The sequence below is a fragment of the Myxocyprinus asiaticus genome, chromosome 39, assembly GCF_019703515.2.
Source record: "Myxocyprinus asiaticus isolate MX2 ecotype Aquarium Trade chromosome 39, UBuf_Myxa_2, whole genome shotgun sequence".
NCBI lineage: Eukaryota > Metazoa > Chordata > Actinopteri > Cypriniformes > Catostomidae > Myxocyprinus > Myxocyprinus asiaticus.
Window position 1 is genome coordinate 21,152,018 of NC_059382.1, and position 22,972 is coordinate 21,174,989.

At 34.7% G+C, this 22,972-nt stretch overlaps 1 pseudogene; it reads left to right on the plus strand.

Moving 5' to 3' along the window:
• Window positions 1–18,028, plus strand: part of LOC127429681 (alpha-2-macroglobulin-like) — a 32,405-nt pseudogene extending 14,377 nt beyond the window's left edge.
• The last annotated feature ends 4,944 nt before the right edge of the window (window positions 18,029–22,972 follow it).

The following is a 22,972-nucleotide window of genomic DNA, read 5'->3' on the forward strand; positions in this document are numbered from 1 at the left end:
AAACCTGGGATACTTTCCTAAAAATCTTAAATCCTGTTCTGATGAAGAAAGAAGGTCATATACATCTTGGATGGCCTGAGGGTGAGTAAATTATCAGCATATGTTAATTTTTGGGTGAACTATTCCTTTAATGCACACCCACACCCATCTGTAACTATGAGTATTTAATTTTGTCAACTACAAGATGTCACTGTGGCCTCCAAGCTCTGAGCACTCTGAGTTCGACTGCTATGCCTCATGAATAAAGCACGCCTCCCTCATTACCATAGGTACAATGAAATGTAGAAATAAATAAATGTGGAAATAAATAAATGTAGAAATATATAAATGTGGAAATATATACATTTGGAAATAAAAAATATGGAAATATATACATGAATAAATAAATAAATGTAGAAATAAATATATGAAAAAATAAATAAATGTAGAAATAAATAATTAAGGGAATAAATAAATGTGGAAATAAATTAATAAATATCATTTTACATTTTATTTGTGTATTTATATGCACACTTTTTTCATTTTTTACATTTATTTGCAAATATGTTTAAATATTTATTTATTTTTAATAATGGCAGTCCTCGTCCTCCATAGTAACATTGCTGCAGGGATGCTCAGACACAAGCATCGGTGAGGTCAGGTACTGACTTTGGGTGATGGCTTTCTTTTGGCATTCCAGTTTATCCCAAAGGTTCTTACTGGGGATCAGGCCAGTCTCATATGACTCGGTAAACCATTTCTTTATGGACCTTGCTTTGTGCACAGGAGTAATGTCATGCTGAAGCAGAAAAGGGCCCTCTCCCAACGGTTGCCAGAAAATTATAAGCACGCAGTTCTGTTGAATCTGCTGTAGCAGTAAGAATTGTCAGTCTAGAATAGAAGGGGGTGTTGACATACACTACTGTTCAGAAGTTTGGGGTCACTTGCCTGAAATGTTTCTCATGATCTTAAAAGCCTTTTGATCTGAAGATGTATGCTTAAATGTTTGAAATTAGTTTTGTAAACAAAAATATAATTGTGCCACCATATTAATTTATTTAATTACAAAACTAAAATTTTATTTAAAAAAAAAAGTTTTTGAAATGGATGACTTGGACCGAATAATAAAGAAAAGCAGCCACTAAGTGCCCGGCATATAGATGGGAACTCCTTCAATACTGTTTAAAAAGCATCCCAGGGTGATACCCCAAGAAGTTGGTAGAGAAAATGCCAAGAGTACATTTCTGCTAAATCTAGGCAAAGTGTGGCCACTTTGAAGATGCTAAAATATAACACAGTTTTGATTTATTTTGGATTGTTTTAGTCACAATATAATTCCCATATTTCCATTTCTATTATTCCATAGTTGCGATGACTTTACTATTATTCTAAAATGTGAAAAAAATAAAATAAAGAATGAGCAACTAAACTTTTGAACGGTAGTGTACTTTTGGCCATTTAAAATTCAGATTTAATTGATGGCTGAAAATGAAGCATTTTATTGCTATAACTTCACATTTTAATCAATCTGTGTTGATTTGCCTATTTCTAAAGTGTTTTATTTTTTTGTTTTTATTTCTTGTTTTGCTCACTGTATGTTTGTTTACATTCATTATTTTTATCTACTTTTCTAAATCAGATTATCTTTGTATTTGATTACATTGTATGCAGTATAGTTCAAGCAGAAAAAAACTTGCTGCACTGCACCACCCCATAAAATTGAACAGTTAATCATCATTGTGGTCATGTGTCCAGTCAAAAAAAAAAAAAAAAAATTGTTATGGAAAAGGTTTTTGCTTTGCTAGAGAATTCTTGTCAACAGTTTTCACGACCCCTTATCATGCCATTTTTCCCTGTGCTACTCAAAAGAGGAATATTGATAACATGTGTTATATTGCTTTGTATCCATCAAGGAACTTCTAAGCCGTTAGTGTAAAAATATTTACATATCCTATATATTCTATTATGTACTTTCATGGGTGTTTATAGTTTGAATCTAGTCAAGAGTGACTTGAATAGGATATCATTATTTTGGCTATTGACTTGTTGTTGACACCTTGAAAAAGGGGGCAAGTAAAACCATTTCTTTTTCACAGGTTGTTCATGGTGATATTTCCTGCAGTTATACAATCAGGCTCAGAGGCTTAATTATGTGCAAGCCTTCTAAAGCTGGATGAACCTCTCCAGCTTACCATTTATCTGGTTCACGGTAACCAGAAACGAACAATTTTTCAGGAGAACACTGAGAAGGAATTCCATCGCTGTCTTGAATTGCAGGCTTGTTAAGATGATTATTATTTTTTAACTTGTTGGCTTGTATTTGTTTAAAAATCATGTCAGTGAGCCTATCAAATAAATATTGTATTAGAATGTAAAAAATAAATATGCCCTATTTTTGCTTTTGAGCATCCTGTGTGCATTCAATACCACATTTTTGTTTTTACAAATGCAATTATTTGTAATGTTTTCATGAAAAGATTTTGCTCTCTGTAGATGATTTTGATTTGTAATACAACTGCATGTGTTTAACAGGCTCCTTAGTCTGATTCAGTGCAAGAGATTCAAGTGGAAGCTCGAGGGAAAAAACACTCATCTGATTGAAAAGAGAAAAGTCAAATTCATACTATTTAATCCAACGACAATAATTCGGACAGATAAACAAATCTACAATCCTGGACAAACAGGTAGTTCTGCTTCAATGTGTTCTACAGTGTCCAGATTTCTTAATTTTCAGTTGCTTTAACAAACTACATCTTAAGTTATCTTGTGTTTGATTGTCTTCCTAAATTTTATAGTGCAATTCAGAATTTTTACAATGGACCTGAACTTCAGACCAGTTGATGAAATGGTAAGGTGCTATTTTTTCTATACATAGTTAAAAAGTGTAAAACAAATGCACCGTGTTTAGAAATATGGCACAGTGTAAAATTGTTGGCAAAAATTATGAAATCTTGGTACAGTGTTCAGTTGGCCATATAAATATTTACTCACACATTACAACTCAAATGCTCTTTCAGACTTAGACCTCAAAGTAAACAGCCATGAAATGCAAATATTTCCCATCAGTGTTACGATGTATTTTGTACACTTGTCTGATATTATCTGCTTTCCATTCACAGTACAAAACAATAGCAGTACAGGTAAACTTGATAATCTCTTGTTTTTATTTATTTATTTATTTATTTCAACTAGCCCTTTCACAGATATTTTATTGTGCATAAATATTCCAGTTGTTTTCATTTTATTTATCTTTCAATGACTCATACAAACAGGACAATAGAGGGAACAGAATTAATCAGTGGGTTAATGCCACAACTACACATGGAAAGATTTTGCAACTTTCTCATGTTCTGAATCCAGAGGCTCCTGTTGGTATTTATGAGGTGTCTGTTGAGACTGGCAAAGCAACAACTAAAGAACTGTTTCAAGTTAAAGAGTATGGTAAGAGAGTGCTTCTTTGTTGCTTTTATTAAAAACTTTTTCAAACATATTTAAGGCCTTGAATGCTTATAACAAACTTTCTCTGTGGTTCAGTTCTGCCAAAGTTTGAAGTAATATTAGAGCAGCCAAAGACAGTGAGAGCAAATGAAGAAGAAGTAAAGCTGGGGGTGTGTGGAAGGTGAGTGATGTCACATTGCTTCCTTTGCATAGAAGTGTTGCCAGATTTTGTAAGAGAAACAAGCGACCTGGTTTAGAAAAACAAGCCCAAAATAAGCGAAAGGGAGCACACACTCAGATGTAATAAGCCATCTCCAAACAAAATAAACACAAAATGAAAAGGCCTAAATAAAAATAAACTGTACTGTTCACACATTAGTGTCCTTTGGGAGCCAAGCACCAGCAAGTCTAAATATGTGAATGTATTTTGGAAATAAGCTTAAATTTATAAGCAACTTTAAGAAAAAACAAGCCCAAATTTGCTTTTAAAAAGCGGATATGGCAACACTTTTTCCTTGTATCTGTTAACTTTAAGCAGTTATAAAAGCAGATTAACATTTTCAGAACTGAGGTTATTTTGTTTGATTTAAATATTGTTATATAATTATTTAATTAAATATTTATTAAATACATCTTTTTTTATTGCTAATTTTATACATTTATCTTATTTAATTGATTTATTAAATAAGAAATCAAAATTTACATTCCACTTGCTAAAGAACTAAAAATAACTGATATTCAATTTGAAGTTCTGTCATTTACTGATTTTCTTTTACTTAGGTTTGATGTTATTTATTTCTTAAAATAACTCCTATACATTTGTATGTATGGATGTCTTTTGTTTGGATATTTGTTGTTGTTCTTCAATAAAAATGAAAAAAAAAAAAACATCCCAGGAAAACACTAGATGTGAGGGACACCTTAAGATCTGCACACACACACACACACACACACACACACACACACACCATCATTTTTGTTAAATATATGTTTTTAACAGATACACCCATGGGCGGCCAGTTCCGGGTACGGTGAAGATGGGACTCTGCAATCCCACACAATTTAATCAATTTAACCCATACGATGTATCTACAATACATTACCAGCCTTACTGTGTTAATAAGTCAGCACTGGTAAGAGTATAACAAAATATAGAATTTATTTAACATGAACAATTATTCATTGATAACTCTGTTGGGATCTGACTGATCTAACAATTTTGTGTTTTTGGTGTTTTCCTAGCTAAATGAGACAGGCTGTGTCTCTCAGGTCTTCCCAATATCAGGCTTTGTCAAAAGATCAATGGGATATGTTGCACCATATCTCTTCAGTTCTCTTCTATTCACTGCATCGATAACTGAGGAGGGGACAGGTGTGTAAATAAAACAGATAATAAACAAATAAGTCAATGTGATCACTCATCTTTCAATTCTAATAAATATTTTTCTGGGAATGGTTATTTTTAAAAGACACATAAGGTCAGTTTATTGCCCAATTGTGGAGTATCTATTGTATATACTGTACATATACTGTAGATCACATATACACACATTCCCACACAGAATGAAACTGAAAAGGAAAGTACATTGAATTCGCAATTATGCTGGAACACTAATACATAGCCATTGCACTTCTGTACAAGTAGTAGCTCCAGATCACTTTGTAAAAATGAATAATTACAACAAATGCAGCTTATTTTTTAGTGTTGGCATGGAGGTGGTTTATTTTTGTGCTTAATTCATTAAGAGTGGCTGATCATCATGTTTGGACTGAGGCGTGATGCTTGATGATGGATTGAAGGTAGTGTGGAGCAGGCCAGTGACAGCAATGAAAGCCAGAAACAATTAATATTTTTAGAGCCAACAGAATTACTCAGGTCATTGCCACTAAGAGAACCATCACATGGCCAATTGCTGAAATTGTGTGAAGTATTTGAGAAGTATTTGATGTCTACATTTAATTTATTTCTGGTAACACTGCATTATGTTTCAAAACTATACTCAAAATTAGATTTTAATTAATTCTGCTTTAATCTGTATGATTTGTGTGCAAAATAGAAATTAAAGCATAGAATTGAAACTTCGATATTAGAACCAGAACCTTGTTTGGGGGGTATTCTTGAAGTATTCAGAAATATTGTTGTCCAAAAAATAATTGTTTAACAAGAATTTTCAATATGAACAAAATGTTTGTTTGTTTTCCAATACAATGATGCATCTCTATAATACACTCTCCAGTTTTGTTTTTTCAGAAACAATTTTATAATATTTTTTATCTGTAGAACAACAGCATTTAAATATATTTATATATATATAAAACTAAATAGCTGCATTGCTAGTGTTATTATGGCAATAAAATGTCTTGCTCATGTTTAGCATAATCTGGTTGCACTGCTATCATACTAAACAGCTGGAATTGCTTCAAGACTAGATCAAATGTAGAACACTGGAAAGTTAAAGAAGTTAATTCTGAGTATATAATAGTTTTTAATGTGCTTTGACAAAAATGTACCATTTCTTTTTATATTCTCCAGATATCTCAATGCAAAGAAGTGAAAGTGTGTCATTGTCTTATTCAATTGGTAAGATCACATTTGTTGATCTACCAGAATACTTTGAGGATGGATCAGTCATAGAGGGAAAGGTACCAAATTTGCATAACATTTTTTGTTTATTATTTTAATTTGTATGTATTTATTTTTAGGAGGGGGCCATCTGTTATTCTAATATTAATATTATTTTATAAATTAATAATAATTAAAAAATTAAAAAATAATATTCTTAAACAGTATGCATATTATTAGTTGGATAAGGTGCCATGGAATCAGCGACAATATGGAGTCAGTTGTTTCTGAATATTTTGACTATCATCATGTACAATGTATTTTTACTTTTATTATTATTTCAGTCATCTTCTTTCAGCATTTAGGTTGATTTCATCTTTGTTTATCCATCAGGTTAAAGCTGAGTTCTCAAATGGGACCCCAGTTCCTAACTTAAGAGTTTCTGTTTATGCTATTTACATTAAACACCTTGAGCTCACCACAGACATTAATGGGCTTGCCCAATTCACTTTTAATATATCCACATCAAAAAGGACCTCTGTTTCCCTATTGGTGAGTTTTTCATTTCCAGGTTTTCATTTGTGTATGTTAGTTACGATAGCATACTTTCCAAGCAAAGCAACCTTAGATGAATTTAAGGACTGTACCCCTGGAATAAGTGCACTGCTCAAGATTGTAATGGTGATGATAGAATAGGAAGGTGATGTCAGGAACTGTTGACCCTGCAAGCTGCACACAAGTTTTTAAGTATAAGACTAAGCATGTCTGTATAAATGTTTATCAATTGCAGTGGGCTTCTCTGATCTGTGTATTCTGCTCCTAACTAGGCAGTTGTTTCAGGAGGCAATCAGTTTGGCCCGCAATTCATTTTTGAAAGTTCATCCAAATGTATGCTTCTCAAAGAAAAACCCACAACCAAAACAAGTCAGCTGACAATAAAAACGCTACAGGAACCATTGCAGTGCGAGGTGACGATTCCAGTATTCGTGCAGTACACTATTGCTGGAGAGAATACTGAAAGTGGCTCTGTTACCATACTCTACCTGGTGGGTACAGGGATAAAGCAAAACACTGATAAGTTATCCTTGCAGCATATTATTTTGTCATAATACTATTTTATTCACAACTGTTACTTTCAAGTTATTATATTTATTCTTGTCAGGTTGTATCTAAAGGAGAAATAATTCATCAGGGGTTTAAGAACATTGAAGTTAAAGGCTCTGATGGGATATTGGAGGGAGAAGTGCTGTTCAGGGTGCATGTTCATGCCAAGATGTCTCCTAATATGCAGTTCCTTGCCTACTGTGTGCTGCCCAGTGAGATTGTACTGGCTGCTTCCAGAGCATTTCAAACTGAGAAATGCCTTGAAAACAAGGTGTGTCAACTAAGTCCATTACAATATGGTGGTAATTGTTATGAAAATTGGTCATTTAGTTGGACAAAACAAACATTAAAGAAAAATTGGGTTCAACGCAAGTTAAGCTCAATCAACAGCACTTGTGACAAAATGTTGATTTCAGCTAAACAAAATTTAGACTTGTCCCTCCTTTAATAATAATTAAAAAAAAAAAAAAAGCAAATATTGCAGTTACAGTATGGCACTTACAATGGAAGTGATTAGATACAGTGATTTTTATCACACTAAAATCATGCTAACACGTATAATGTGTATGTCTTGTGTCTATACTTTCAAAACTATATGTATTTTAGCATTTATAGACTGGTCCAATTCACTTCCATTGTAATTGCCTTACTGTAACCATTTTTTAAATATATACACCGGTAAAAAGTTTTGAAACACTTGACTGAAATGTTTCTCATGATCTTAAAAATCTTTTGATCTGAAGGCGTATGCTTAAATGTTTGAAATTAGTTTTGTAGACAAAAATATAATTGTGCCACCATATAAATTTATTTCATTACAAAACTAAAATGTAATTAAACAATTTTTTTTTTTTAAATTAATGACTTGGACCAAATAATAAAGAAAAGCAGCCAATAAGTGCCCAACATAGATGGGAACTTCTTCAATGCTGTTTAAAAAGCATCCCAGGGTGATACCTCAAGAAGTTGGTTGAGAAAATGTCAGGAGTACATTTCTGCAAATTCTAGGCAAAGGGTGACAACTTTGAAGATGATAAAATATAACATAGTTTTGATTTATTTTGGATTTTGTTTTGTCACATCATAATTCTCATAGTTCCATTTATGTTATTCCATAGTTTTGATGACTTTACTATTATTCTAAAATGTGAAAAAAATTATAATAAAGAATGAGCAACTAAACTTTTGACCGGTAGTGTATACATACTGTATATAGATTGAAAAATCGTTTCCATTGCTGCAGGTGTCCCTGCAGTTCTCTCCTGCAACTGCAGTACCAGGTGAAGAAAACACTCTTCAGCTTTCAGCAGAACCAGGTTCACTGTGTGGCCTCAGTGCTGTAGATCAAAGTGTACTGATAATGGAGAAACATAAACGTCTGAACATGGACAATGTAATTTTCTAGTATTCAGACCTGTCATCAGGCAGCAAAATTACAAATTGAACATGCATATATAACTATACTTAAACTAAATTCATATATTTCTTTCTGTAGATGGATGCCTTCTGTCTGTCCTCCAAAGGTCTGGGTCTGGCTCCTCCTGCTCAGCTCACAGTTTTCCAGCCCTTCTTCCTGGAGCTCTCTCTGCCTTACTCCATCATCCGTGGGGAGATTTTTGAGCTGAAGGCCACTGTCTTCAACTATCTGTCCAAGTGTATCATGGTGAGATTGCCAAAACAGTCTTATCAAATTTCTATAATTTCAAATATGAACTAATCATCTGTCTTTCCTTGACAGGTTAAAGTAACTCCAGCTCCTTCTTCAGACTACACACTTAAAGCCTCCTCTGATGATCAGTATTCATCCTGTTTATGTGCTAATGGAAGAAAAACCTTTAAATGGATTCTCACTCCTTCTGTTCTGGGTGTGTTTTAGAATCACTCATTTTAATCAATGTTTTAAGAATCTGAGTCAATGTCCTGTTTCTGTTGTTTCTCAATATTTGTATCTATTCAGTGGTGATAAATTCTTCTCCATACATTTCTATTTTTGCAGGAGTCTTTAATATTACGGTCAGTGCAGAGGCAGAGCAGTCCCAGACTGTGTGTGACAATGAGATTGTGAGCGTGCCAGAGAGAGGACGCATTGACACAGTCACAAAAAGCTTGCATGTAAACGTGGGTAAAATGTATTATGCAGTAACACCTATATACAAGTCATTCTTTATCGTAATATACTGAATAAATTTAAGCAATATTATCTTTAAAAAAATCACTGTACCTTTACAAATTACATTGCAATCAAAGATTTATGCTGAAGCTAAAGAACATAAAGCCTTGAATTCTGCTAACATTAATATGTGTTTCTCAGGCTGAAGGAATTGAAAAGATTCACAGTCATAGCTGGTTGATTTGCCCCAAGGGTAAGTGCTGTGTACTTTTAAGCTATTTATGATTTTTTTTAAATGGATTCAGATTGTCTTTACTCATATCAGCTAAGTCATATCTTTATTTTGGTTGTTCAAACAGTTTTCTAACTTAACAGTCTGCGTCAAAATTTATTACTTGGTTTTATTTTTGTGCCTCTGTATACAGGCCAAAATATCTCAGAAGAGGTGGATCTGACTCTTCCCAAAAACACGATAGAGGGATCAGCAAGATCCTCTGCTTCAGTCCTTGGTAAAAAAAAAAAAATTAATAATAATTTTTTTTTTAAAGCATACTGTAATACTGTGTCGTGAATATTGCTGATCTAGAAATCAGGCTGAATGAACAGTTTTGCCAATTTGAGATCTTATGTTCTCTTGTAGGAGACATATTGGGCCGTGCGCTGCAGAATCTTCACGGATTATTACGGATGCCATTTGGCTGTGGAGAGCAGAACATTGCTGTTCTTTCTCCCAATATTTACATTCTACAGTACCTGGAGAACACTGAGCAGCTGACCTCAGCCATTCAAGAGAGAGAGCCACCGGCTTCCTTAAGAGTGGTGAGAAAATTACCATTTTGAATTACACTTTACAAGTACTCTGTAAAAAAAAATCGTAATTTTAACGGTAAAAGACTGTATAAATGCTACAGTAAAAAATGTTTAATTGGTTAACGGGTAGTTACCTTAAAATATACAGTAAAAAATGTTAAGATATTAAAAAATACAATGCATGTAGTTTTATGGTAAATTTTTATAAATACATATTTTTTAATGTAAAAAGTATGATTTTCTGTATAATTAACAGTAAAAATGTATATTATGTTTAACAAGAGAGTACATGTATTTTACAGGAAATTGTTGTTAAAATTATGGTAAAAAACAATAATCCGGCGTTCCCAGAATTCCCTGCGTGACCCAGTTCATTTAATTATATTTTATGGAAATAGTTATGTTTCTTATTTTTAACATCAGTTATGTACTTTGGGTGTTCTGTGTTATATTTGATGTAGTTTAGTTAATGTTTATTGCATAATTTTAATTTCACGTGTTACCATGATGGTGTTTAGTGTTTGTGTGAGTGACACTGAGCACTGTCTCTACATGTTTATTGGTCATTGCTCCAGGAAGGGCCTCTATTGAACTTCATGTCATCCTGTGCCCTTTTGTAATTACTACGGAGATTAACAATACATTATAAAGTGAAAAGCAGATTTTTACAGTTTCAGAAGGTTAATACATCAAGTTTATAATTTAATAATATAAGTGGTGGTAATGCACCATAAAATATAAAGGCATTAATTATGTTCTGTAAAGCCTGAAACGTGGTTAACATAATTTTTACGTGAATTTCTGGCAACCACAGCTGCAAGTTTTCTACCGTAAATTTTTACAGTGTACAGTTTTCGTAGCACACTAAAGAAAAATGATCTTAAACAGGGTATCAGAGGCAACTGAACTATGAGAACTCAGATGGATCATATACCACATTTGGTCAAGGAGAGGGAAATACATGGTACAGTACAGAGTCTATTTTTACCCATCAATACAAATCCCATTGCACAAAATCATACCAGCTGTCTTTAATAAACACCAATGAACATTAATTAAAATCAGAAGCAATATGGTAGAAATTGCTTGACAACCACATCACAAATCTTCAGAGGGTTCTCAATTAATGTACTACATAAAATGCAACAGGCTGAACGCTTTTGTGCTGAGGACTTTTGGGAAAGCTCAAAGTTATATCTTTATTGAGCCAGATAAAATTGAGAGAATCAAGCAATGGCTGATATTCCACCAAAGACCAGATGGTTGTTATGAGAGCAAGGGAAAACTCTTCCATAACAGAATGAAGGTACTTACAAATAAAATAGAAAATCAGTGGATTAGAACATATATTGTTCTGGACACATTGAGCATTTTGTACAAATTAAGCACTGTAATCCATTTGTTTGCTGTCTATGTCTAGGGGGGTGTAAGTGACAGTGTGACCATTACTGCCTACATAACTGCATCACTTCTTGAACTGAACACATCAGTTATGGTCAGTAGAGTAAAAATGTCTTAAAGAGCAAGCTGTATAGTTTTTTGAAGCCCTGTTAAAAATTAGGTCACATCATTCACACTGTTTCTGTTCTAGGATCCTGCTGTGAATAAAGGCTTGACGTGCTTAAAGAGATTCGCTGGTGATTTCCGAAATACATACACCACTGCTCTGCTCACCTACACCTTTAGTCTGGCTGGAGATAAATTAACTCGGCACTATGTTTTCAGAAGGTTAATGATCTCTGCGATTTCAGAAGGTAAGCTCTATGTGTGAGCTGTTTAATGAAGTGTACTTATTACAGTTTGAACTGTGGATTATTTGGTAACATCGGTGGTGTCTCAGGCTGATTATTTCTGGTGGGACACAAACAATCACTTGCCTAACCCAGCATGAATCAGGGGTTGCGTTAACCGAACATTCTCCGACATTTACTGATTTTTTAAACATTGACAGATAATTCCAAACCCTGTCCATCATTTTTCAGATTAAATCATTTCTTTCTGTAGGTCTTCAGCTTTTTACCACCTCTACATTTTCTGTATGACATAGAAGATCCAACTGAATGCCTTAATGTTAGATACAGAAGAAGTTCTTTGAGTGTTCCTGCTGCAGCTCCATTTAACCCAAGTTTTCCTATGGGCTACCCTTGATCAACCAAGTGCATCAGTTTTGACTTCACTCTCTCTCTCTCTCTCTCTCTCTCTCTCTCTCTCACACACACACACACACACACACACACACACACACCCATTATGTGTGTGTGTGCCCTGTTTATTCCCTGGAATTAAGATGTGTATTGACATTAATGCCATTTATACCTGGTATTATACATCTTTTTTGACCAGTTGTGTTCTATTTTCAAGAAGAGGGTCTCTAAATTCATGACTGCATACCTCAATCATTATGTCAGTGTGTTACTGCACGATAATAAAGTGCCAAAAAGTTTAATATCAAAAAGAAATCGAGAAAAAAGTGGAGCACCGTTTCTGCCAAATGTACTTGCATTTTTGTATAGAAAATATACTAGCAGAATTGTCTGTCATTTAAGAGGAATAGATGTTTTAACGGAGCTTCAGAGATGTGTGAGCTGTTCATCTATGACACTTTGTTGATATCAAAGCCGCATATAACTGGCAAAGTTAAAAATCTTGTTTTAGAGCAGCGACTGATTCACAGGTAGAACTTTCATCACTATAAACTACACATCCATATCAAAAAGCTCAAGTGACTGTGAAACCAAACCAGATATAAGCAAATTGTCAAAGGCTGTGCATATTATCTCACTAACTTGCAGCATAAAACTAATCAAAATGAAAGACTCTTATTTTGAAAAATTATTGTAATCTAATACAAACCAGTGCATCAACACCACCTCAAAGCAATGGCAAACGATTCATTGAAATGATAAACTGTATGGTTTTACTAAGCCAACCAGCAACACATTAGGATAAAATTAGCGAAATAAACTTACCAATGAAGTTCACTACACAGGTCTGCACCGAAGAGCGGTAATTTCTGAGGACCATGTCAGCTTGACATACAGTACATATGATCAAAACTTTTGATTGGCTAAGGGGCAAAGGCCAATGTGTAGGCGTGTGAATCTTTGGGTTGAAAGTGAATCAATTCAATTCACGATTCAAAGGTTTTCGATTCGTTTCAAAAATGATTTTTGCAAATTCAAAACGATTCAGTTAGATTCAATTCAAAATTAAATTCGATTAGATTATCGATTCAATTTCGCATTTTGCCCTAATGTGTATTAAGTAAGAAAAAGAAAGGCAAACTACAAAAGATTGTTTATTCCACCAAAAGTAACTTGAAAGAAAACACATTAAATACATGTACTGTACATACAGGCTACTTGGAATACAATAAAAGTACAAGAGTACAATAAAATATTTCAGAGCTGAACATAGCTAGAAAAGTATTCCATATTCCATTTCACTTTAAAAAGTATTTCTATTAATTTGCATTAATTTTTCACGCCTTGAAATCACAATTTTTAAATTCTCTGATATTTGCCAGGTTTTCAAAAAATGGCACTATTTTATCTTATAGAAAATAACAGCTTAATAAGTTTCCTCACAATTAAATCACTTTATTTCCATAGGGACCCAGTGTCATAAATTAACATTTACATTTATGGTCAATACTTGCCCACTGTATTTGATTGTCAAGGGCATTTTTTACCTTTATGGGGGCATAATTTTTTCTAACAATTTAAAACATAAAATGTGTCTTATCCGTTTATGTCAAAATGTCAATTTAATCAATTCATTAATACAAATTCTGAAGTATGAAAATGTATTAGGTCTTACCCTAAAATTTACATCAACAACTATATCAGAGGTTACAAATAAAAAAGAATTCATTACGAGGGCATTTTTTGCCCCAACATTTTGAATTTTGGGAGCATGTTTATGATTTAAATGGCATTTTTGCCCCAAGCTCCCCTTAATTTCTGACCATGTAGTGGCCACACAGCGAGTAGGCAGCTGTATCAAAAGGTTTGAGTGCGTTTGACTCGCGACAAGAGCGCTACTGGCATTTGTCATTTGTTTATGAGATCGTGGTCACCGGCCAGAAGATATCAGATGTAAGGTGCTTGAAAGACTCAGAATGCTGCTCAGAAAAATTTTCAGTGAGAGTTACGGATGGAACGGAGAGCAGGTGCGATCCTGTGAAGGGTGATGGAAGACTGTAGCGTGCGTCTGTGAGGAGAGAGCTGAGAGGGTGCGCGCACCAGAATGCGCTAGAGAATTAATTTATATATCCTAAAATATTGTACACTCATTTGCTGAATCGCGATTCATTGATTTTAACAGTTTAAATCTATTTTTGACCAACACTAACAATTCTCGATTCAAAAAACATAATTCTAGATTGATGCATATGAATCGGCAGGATTGCTAATCGATGCATCGAGAAAACGAGTGAATCATTTCACCCCTACAAGTGTGTCCTTTAGGCTATCATTGAACACTCGTTGCACATGCGTATGACATTCTCCAGATCTCCATTGAGCATGAAGGATGACGGGCTAGCCCCACGCACAGCAAATTAGAATGATTTAATGACTTTAACACAACAGACCTAAATAATTATCGAACTTATCAAAAGAATATCTAACTGTTGTCTTGTATAATGGACATGGTAACATCCTCTCACAAGCTGCTGTCTGTATTTCATGAAATCAGAAAAACATTGATAAGATAAGCTGTTTTACTAATAATAATATTGCGTATACTTAGGGATTTGAACAAACCACTAAACTTTAAGTATGAAGGTGAAGTGCAATTTCTGTACCATTAGTGACAACAAATAGAATGACAAAAATAATGAATTTCAAACAGATTTCCCAGGCTTGATGAAGAGAGGTGTGCTATTTGTGACTCTAAACTTTTTTTGCCTGCGGACGATAAAACAGAACACTTGGGTCGTAAAAGTAAAAATCTAGCTTATAATGGTTCTCAAATATTTTTTTGCTTTAGGGACTCATCTGCACTGGTCTCAAGTTGCATCTGATGATGTGTTTGATTCTCTGGCAGTGGAGATCAGCTCATATGTGCTGCTAGCTGTTCTCACTACAGATTCAGTCACTACAGCTGATCTGGGTTATGCCAGCAGGATTGTCAGCTGGCTTGTGAAGCAGCAGAATGCCTATGGAGGATTCTCCTCCACCCAGGTTACTCAAAACTACTTAAATTTAACATATTGCTAAATGTACTGGTTAGAATGGGTAAAAGTAACATGAGTGAACACAACTGTTTATTTGTCCACTTCATTGATGTTATCAGGACACAGTTGTGGCTCTTCAGGCTCTGTCTTTGTACGCCACTAAAGTGTTCAGCTCAGATGGCTCCAGCACAGTGACTGTACAGGAGTGTCTGCAGGAGACACTCACCACTTTGATGTGAATCAGGACAACAAGTTCCTGTACCAGGAGAGGCCACTGCAGAACGTTCCAGGCAAATACAGTATTGAAGTGAAGGGCTCCACCTGTGTGTCTGTGCAGGTTGGTGAAGGATTAAAAAGTAGTGGAATTAAAGATGTTTTAAACAATAGTTCACCCAAAAATGAAAATTCATCATGTTCACACCCCATTTCATTTCTTTTATAAACCAAAATATACTGGTTGATATTTTCTGTGCAATTACAATGAATGGGGACCAGACCTTTCAAGCTTCAAAAAGGACACAAAATCACCATAAAAGTACTGTAACATAAAAGTATGAGACTAAAAGTGTCCATATGATTCTTGCATTTTATTCCAAATCTTCTGAATTCATACAATAGCTTTGTGTGAGGAACAGACAGAAGTAATTTCCATTTTTCTGAGAACTGTTCCTTTAAGAGCAAATTGAGCATTTTGTTGCATCAAGAAGTTTTTTTTTTTATTTTTTATTTTTTTTAACTTTATTTTCTCCTAGATGTCTCTTTTCTACAATATCCCCACATCCCGTGAATCTAAGACATTACACGTCTATGCCAAGACTGAGGGAGCGTGTGACAAATCTGTCAAGCAAATTCTTGATATCATATTTAGCATTGGGTATGGATTGATTTTGATTCACACTTTTTTTTTTTTGTACTACTTTAAAGGATGCTAGAGTTTTTTGTTATTCTGGCAGGTATACTGGGGCACAAGCCAGTACCAACATGGTCACTGTGGATGTGAAACTTTTGTCTGGTTTCACCGTGGACACTTCATCCCTGGATTTGGTAAGGCAGTTGAAGCTATTGAAAGTCAGTGCTGTTTAATGTGTCCACAAACTATTTTAAACAAAAGGAGAACTGAACATTTTAATCTTCGCTAAAGAAAAAAACATTATGTTTCACAGCTAAAGTAAGCAGCACTTGTGCATCGTGTTGAATCCAAAGATGACCATGTCATCATGTATTTACAAGAGGTATAAATGTTTTTGTTTTTTTACTGAATTACCTACAGTATATAAGGACAATACTGAGTGGGTGGAATACAGGAACATTTTTTATTACAGTGAACTAATTATTCTCACAGACAACTGAGACTGAATGAGAGTTAATGAAACTGGTGCTGAATCAGCATTGATAAATCTGAATAGTTAATTAGGAATATTGTCACAGGTTCAAAAGAACGTAGCTGTCCACTACACACTACATATCAAACAGATCCTCTCAATTAAGAATCTCAAGCCAGCTGTGATAAAAGTCTATGACTACTATCATACCAGTAAGTCTAAAGTTTAGTGCCTTATCATTGACACTTACACCCTTTTAAAAATTATTGGCACCTGTTCAGCATTTTTTTTTAATCTTGTTTCCAGATGACCGGTCTGAAACAGAATACTTAAATCACTGTGCCTGAGGAGTAACATTGCAGGTACTCATCAGTTCAACAGGGCCTATACAGTATAACTGTGTTCCGTTATATTGGGTTAGTAATAATGTAGCTGTAAGTGTTAATTTGTAACATTACAATGGTCTTACTGGTCTGTATTTTGCCATTTATTTTTATAAGACTTGTTTTTAATGTTAAATAGCACATTAAGTTTGAGATTTAACCCTTGGTTACTGTTCATTACAAGCCGACACCTTTACTGTTCCGGGCCAAATTTGACCCTGATAGGGCAATCATATATTGAATTGATTTTTTTTATAAAGGAAATTTATTTAAATTAATTAATTATATTAAACTTTTGCATTCCATCTTGAATTTGATTGTATTTAGACTTGCTTTTATATATATATATATATATATATATATATATATATATATATATATATATATATATATATATATATATAATATTTAATTACAAAAAAATAAAATAAAATAAACAAATTTGTATGTGCATATGTGCTGCATTGTGGCTGATTGATTTTTATTCAACAAAAAAGTAAAAAATGCTCTGAATTATAAAGTCACAAATTCCTTTCTTTGTGAGTGTGTATATGTGTGTGTGTGTTGTTGATGTGCTAGAGTTTCACCCAATCATTTCTGTGTGGGTGTGTTCCACATTGTGGCTGATTGATTTTATTTGACAAATAAAAATGCTCTGTGTTATAGTTTCACCCATTAATTTCCTATGATGGGTCAAATTTGTCCTAGAACAGTATGAGTGCCACTTTTTCTTTTTCCTTTTTTTTTTTTTTTTGCAATCATTTAGACTCATCAAATCATGTCCAGTTTCATGTGTGTGTGTCTGTTTGTGTGTCTGTTTGTGTGTGTGTGTGTGTGTGTGTTCAGATGGCAAGTGGAGAACAAGTCACCAAGCCTAGTACAGCTCTGATGGAGGAAATCATTTTTAATTTTAAAAAAAATGTCAAAAAAATAAAAAAAGACCTGACAAACAACCAAGGGTTAAGCAAATTTTTAGTCAAATAGGGCTTTACTTTTGAAACATTTGTTGAATGTGACATTGTGCCTAATAATGTATAGTAATATACTGCAAAAAGAAAAGTGTATTTTTGTTCATGTAATACATCTCCTTTTCCCTTCTTTATAAGGTTATATAGCTTGTTAGTTGTTATAATACAATAACACTGCATCTTTATTACACAAACAGTAAATGCTGTAATTTGATGTACATCAATTTAATAATTGAAAGGAATAAATATACAAAACATTATAATTGTGAATACCTAAGATTTTTATTTTTTTTCTCTGAAATGTGTCACTTTGGTTTTCAGTGGCATTGCATAGGTTTTAATTTTTACATTAAAGGTGCAAAAATTCTGATATGATTTAACTTTGTTTAATTTTTTTACATCACAAAAACCTGCTATTTTAACAGGGGTGTGTAGACTTTTTATATCCACTGTGTGTATATATATATATATATATATATATATATATATATATATATATATATATATATATATATATATATATATATAGCCGGTGGGCTGTAAATAACCACACAGGACACACAACTATTTTTGGGGGGGTTTATCTGACGGCTGTTAAAGAAAAGAAGAAAAAAAACAGTGGTTGATGGGGCCGTATATATAAAAATTAAATACCAAAAAATGAAATATGGTACAACGAAATACGGTAGAGGCTAATATCCAAATGTACAGTAAATACAAACAGGGCATTAGCCTGCTCATATGCTTCAGCATATACATCATCTTAATACATGCTTAAATCACTCAAAGAATGTTATACATTTTTAACCAGGCGTTAAGAACATGTATAACAGTTTAAAACAATAGAATTGTCATTACACATGTTCACTTAACTGGAAAATACTGGGCTATAAATCATTAAAGTGAGTTATGATTAAAACTAAATTTACATACCTAGTCCTCATGTGTGTGCAAAACGTGGTCAGACTCCACACATGCAATCCATATGCATCCTTCAAAAATGATCACTAACAAACACTCAATTTTGACATATGACTCTTCTGAACACATATTTAATGCAATTTATAAGCATTTTGTGTAAAATTTTATATTTACCCATGAATTCTTAAAAGATGAACAAAGCCGGGAGCTCTCTTGCACAACGTATGTTCTCACGTCTCTTACATGAGACAGTGCAGAAAAGCAGGGCTGCGTTCCACTTAAAAATGTGTATTCCTTTCCCTTGCTAACTTCCCTCTGTCTCATGGACTCGGATGTACGTCATTACTTAAGTTGCACGAGTGTCCATTACTGGTGGAACCCGTGCAATTAGTTTAACTGTAATACCCTAAAAATCCTTGATCACTTGGAACACATTGAGGGCTGATGTCAATTTGTGGAATTATTTAGTGATTTTTGCACCTGAAAAAACAAAATTTTCAGAGACTGATGCAACCACAGATTCAGGTAAAGTTTAGTTGTAATTTCACAGGCTTATGTATAAATATTATATGTTTAAAAAAAACCAACATAATTCATGGTTAGAAAGGATTAATCAAGCTTTACAAAAATGAAAATGGTAACATAACAATGAACACATAGGCTATAACTGTGTGACAAACAGTTAGTTTAAGGTAGCTATAAGTATTCTGCTGTTGCATGTCAATAAAACTTTTCTAAAATGCTTAATTGACCTAACTTCACTTCTATCATACTTTAGAGTTATGTGGGGGTGGGGGTTAATGAAGCGCGATCTGCTGTCACATCAAAATCGAGTTGCATTGTGGGATATGGAGCTGCCTGAAGTGTACATCTGAGTAGGCTCGCTCCCTCGATCAAAATCAAGGAGTTGAGGGTAGAGGTCTGTACGGGCCTTAAATTAAAGAACGAACCCGACCCGAACTCGAGACAGTGTGATCCGACCCGAACAGCACAGTCAAATTTTAAGCCCGAACCCAACATCGCTCACTCCATAAGTTTCTATCCAAGGAAGTAAATTTGTTGCAATAGGCTGTATTTTCTTTCAGCATGTGTATGAAACATCTGTAACAGTATAGTAACAGTAAACATACACAGTTTTAAGAAGGCACTCAGCATACCAGAGAAAAATGGGGAAAAACACTCTTACCATTTTATCAAGCGCTGAAACTTTGCAGAGTGAAGAACAGTCTGGAACATGTAAAACAGTGAATGAAGTCCTCTTTGCAACTCGAACTTCTTCAGAACATTGAACCTTTGTCTAACACAACTATTTACACTCGTAACATCTCTCTATCAATACGAGTTATGAAGGAAGAGAACAGCATCTACAGTTGACGGTTTCAGCGCTGTCCGTCTCTGGTTAAAAGTTAGTCCCACTGCACTAAAATTTTTCTCGTTGCTGCTGTTACTTGCAGGGATGCTCAGTACACTTTGGGTGAGTCTAGAAAGCAATGGGAACGACCCGCTATTATTTTTCCACCAACTCAATACATCCCGCTCATCTTCCATAGTGTGGTTGTGGCTGATGTACTGTTACATTTCATCTATTTCCCTCAAGGGTATGTTCACCCACTCAGACTCTGCCACTACAGTCTTGCTTCTCTTAGGTGCCGGGATTTCACTGGTGGACTCACCATGTGCTGTGAAGCAGGCTATCCGACGTCTGGCCTCTTGGTGAATTCCCTCTCTTTCAGGCCAGGACAGCATGCGGAGCAAGTTTGTGTAGCCTCTCGATTTTGATTATAAGACTGGAACTGAACTGACTGGAACTACCAAACTAAAGAGAGGCCTTATGATGGATACTAGTGAACATTTTATTCTCCCTTTTTTCCTTATATTTACACAAAAACAAAAAAACAAAAAAAAAAGAAGATAAAAGAAAACAAAAAGTAATTGTTAACAATGAAACAGTCATTTGACAATAAATTATTATTGTATCAAGTCATTTTTATTTGTATAGCATTTTCACAACACACATTGTTTCACAGCAGCTTAACAGAAAATCACGCATTAACAAAAAATGATACTGTAATATCTATAAAGTCTTAGAGTCAACATTGTGCAGTTTCAATAAATATTATTATAAATTGTGTATAAAAACAAAATAATTAAAATAATAATTGTATTTAGAACCCCAGTGAGCAAGCTGAAGGCGACTGTGGCAAGGAACACAAAACTTCAGAAGATGATGGTTAATGGAGAAAAATAACCTTGGGAGAAACCAGACTCACTGTAGGAGCCAGTTCCCCTCTGGCTAACAGCATGAATAAAATGCCAATATTAGTTAGTTGTGTGCACTGCAAGACATGGTTAACATTAGTAAACTAAGTAAGTGTTAAGGGTCAGTGTTTAAACAAAGATTTTGTATGAACTGTAAGATTAATAACTAATGTCTTTGAAGTCCATCCTGGATTAACCGCAGGAGTTCACATAGATGCACTGTCCTTTGTTAGTTGGCTGATGAAGGCTTTTGTTGGCAATTAAATGATAGTCTATGTATTCCATTTTAAGAGTGTAGTCCATCATTAGACCAAGGTGATGCAGGCAGAGATCAATGAGGTGCATCACAGTTCAACCGGCAGGTCATTTCTGTGAGGTCTGTCCTAAATCCAAGGTTCAGGCACTGGCATATGAAGTTTCCCATGTCTTATGGTTGGAGCTGGCATCAGTTCATCCTCTGAAGTCCATCGTAAAAGACTGAAGTGATGTCTGGCTGGCACTGGCTGCATTTAGTCATCATCACTCAGAGACACATTGCAGTGGAGTCCGACACCAAACAGGAACGGAGCTGGATCTAGGTGGCTCTGGTAACCCCGGGAAATAATCCCGAGGTTGAGACAGGTAAACAAATAGAATAATATTAGCGTAGATGCCATTCAATTTTTTGCGGAGTTATCGATCATGATATATGTTTCTGGTTCTGGCAGAAGTAACTAATGCAGCCTAATTGTGAGTTGATGGATAAATTAGGTGTATGCCTGGCTAAATAGATGAGTCTTTAGTCTAGACTTAAATTGAGTGAGTGTGTCTGCGTCCCGAACAGTGTTAGGGAGACTATTCCATAATTTAGGATCTACCTCCTTTTGCGGATTTTGATATTCTAGGAACTATTAAAAGGCCAGAATTTTGCGACTGTAATGAACTTGATGGAATATAGTGTGGTAGAAGGTCACATAAGTACTGCGGAGCTAGACAAGTCAAAGCTTTGTATGAAGTTGTAACAGTATATGGATGGGCAAGGAGGAGGTGGGAACCGGATGTACAGTAAACAAAGTTTTAATGAGAAACTCAGCTTAACGTAAACAAACGTAAACAAACACAGACACAAATGCAACGCGGCCACGTGCGTCTCTCTCTCTCTCTCTCTCAAACCGCCATCTCTGGCTGCCCTTTATCTTGCTCTCCCGCTGATCAGCCAATTCAGCGCCAGCCATGCTCCATCACGGCCCAGCCATGCCCTCCTCCTTGTCACAGTAGTTAACAAAATTAAAAAATGTATACAAAGTTTAACAGGTAGCCAATGTAACAACGATAAAATGGGGCTAATATGATCAGCACTTTGGCTGCTGCATTTTGAACCAATTTAAGTTTATTTATTGAACTTGCAGGACAAGTTCGATAAATCTCTCTTTCTCTCTTTAGCAGGTCAGGTCTACCCCAAAAACTCTTCCAGTTGTCTATAAATATTATGCTATTCTCTGAACACCACTCAGTCATCCAGCCATTCAGTGACACTAATCTACAATGAATCTTGTCACCACGACGAGCAGGGAGGGGGCCAGGGCATATTACAGTGTCTGACATCGTTTTTTGCAAGTTTACACACCTCTTTAACATCTAGTGATCTCCGACTGGCAAAGCCGGACATCGTTAGTGCCGACATTAGCCAGCACTTGTAAATTTGATCTGGTGTCAGATGTCTGAGCCCCCAAAATGCATTTAACAATAGTGGCTGGAGTCTCTATTTCCATGTTCCTTGCAATAGAATGTATCAATGTTGTTTAATAATAAATATTGCAGTGTAATATTACAGATTATATGAATTGCCTGCAAAGAAGTTAGCAGCAATTTATGCCAACCCAATGTTTTAGCAGTTGGTGAGTCTCACAACGTGACAGCAGAGGCTTTGGGATTAGGAAAGTGTGGCCTATCAGGT